The sequence below is a fragment of the Oncorhynchus nerka genome, linkage group LG25 (genome assembly GCF_034236695.1).
Source record: "Oncorhynchus nerka isolate Pitt River linkage group LG25, Oner_Uvic_2.0, whole genome shotgun sequence".
In the NCBI taxonomy this organism is placed as follows: Eukaryota; Metazoa; Chordata; class Actinopteri; order Salmoniformes; family Salmonidae; genus Oncorhynchus; species Oncorhynchus nerka.
The window spans coordinates 45,550,014-45,551,739 of record NC_088420.1 but is presented as its reverse complement, the minus strand read 5'-3'; the positions used below and the strand labels follow the sequence as shown (position 1 = coordinate 45,551,739).

At 37.8% G+C, this 1,726-nt stretch overlaps 1 protein-coding gene across 1 annotated transcript in view; it reads right to left on the bottom strand.

Moving 5' to 3' along the window:
* Positions 1-1,302: 1,302 nt before the first annotated feature.
* Positions 1,303-1,726, bottom strand: part of LOC115108926 (neural-cadherin-like) — a 141,981-nt gene continuing 141,557 nt past the window's right edge. The window contains exon 33 of the mRNA XM_065009804.1: positions 1,303-1,726. This exon is cut by the window's right edge and continues 730 nt beyond it. The gene's annotated coding sequence lies outside the window, so the exon portion shown is untranslated.

Here is a 1,726-nt window from a genome sequence, read left to right as displayed (position 1 = left end):
GTGCTTCAAAGTAAGGCCATTCATTACGTGTGACATCACTGACATGGCTAAGCACTTGTTCCCTGTCTAGACGGCAGATGAAAGGCCTCCTCTAAAGCTCATGCATCCCTAAACAACCTGTTGTTTTAAGCAGGTTGGTACACTTATCAAGAGCAGCACAAAAGTAACAGAATTAGAGTTACTCCTGAGGATGCAGTCAAATTGCTGTGGTCTGAGGGGCTTTGGTCCATTTTAGTAATTATATTTCTATGAAAGCAGCACTACTTCCTTCCCCTACGATGAGCCCCACTGCCACCGCCTTTAACTCAAGTCCTGCAGGGCAATTGAGGATTAAAAGAGGTCAGTCCGCCGGGAGCTACTTACTTTTTAAGTGCATCTCAGAGGATTCCAAAGGGTCAACAAGGTTTGGGTACAGGACATGAATGATTAATTATGGAGCAGGAATGAACTCATCATTATAATTTTTTAAAAATATTTTATTTATTTAACTAGGCAAGCCACTTAAGAACAAATTCGTATTTACAATGACGGCTTAGGAACTGCCTTGTTCAGGGGCAAAACGACAGATTTTTACTTTGTCAGCTCGGGGATTCGATCTAGCAACCTTTCGGGTAACTGGCACAATGCTCTAACCACTAGGCTACCTGCCGCCCCATTATCATAATCATCATCATATTTTAATATACTGTAGCTTGTTGCTAGCCGCTAGAGTCACATGTTGGACATTGGATTCCTTTTCAAACCCTCGGGGTGATGGCACATTAAGTCCCACAACATTGAAGGTGACGTTGTGTGGTAGTTGTGTTTTCTGGGTTCTTACCTTATCCATGTTGTGTTGGATTCTAAACTTCCTTTTATAGCAATGCTAGCATCTTTTTCAGCTGAATTTCCAACCTGGGTCAACAGCCCGTGTTCATGGTTGAACAGTTTGAGAGACAATAAGCAGGGGATTGAGGTAGTCAGAGTCAAGATATTGGGATACACTGGTCCTGGTTCTCAACCCAAACACTTTCCAGTCTAGACAAGTGGGTTTTAATAGCATATAATATTTAGACAGCGTTATGAATCAGTAAATAAGAGGTGGAGCATAACAAGTATGTATTGAGGTGCTTAACTTGCTGACGAATACAGGCATGCATTTACCCAGCATAGCTTTTGATAAAGAAAATGGGATGGTGAAAAAATCATATTTGATCAAAAAAAGAACTTCAAAGATAGTAATTGGCTTAGTTTATCACTAACATGAATTCACACATCTTTTTTGATTTCTTTAAGGAAACAATCTCATAACTAAAATATTATCAAAGATATTTATTAGAATTAAATCAAAACAAACACTTTTTTTTTTTTCCACAGAATTTATATTACGATTAATGATCAACAAATACTTTTGCCTTCTTTTACATATGTTTTTGTGAGGCTTTCTGTTCAAAATGAATACAGTTTTGGTGTTACCAAAGGGTCAAAAGGTGCTTTCCATATGGAGTATATACAGGGCATTGCCAAGAAAAAGGTTATACTTTTCCAGATTGGTTGTAAAATATATAATATCAAGTTAAAGCTTCACATCTTTCCCACAATCCACCCGTAGAATGCTTTTCAAAGGGGTTACATATCAGAAATGTAAATTTCTTAAATATTTCTTCTCCTTTGGTTTTTCCCCCAACACCATCATTGGATTAATCGATATAAACATTTCACAACTTCCAATTTTTGAGATGCTGCC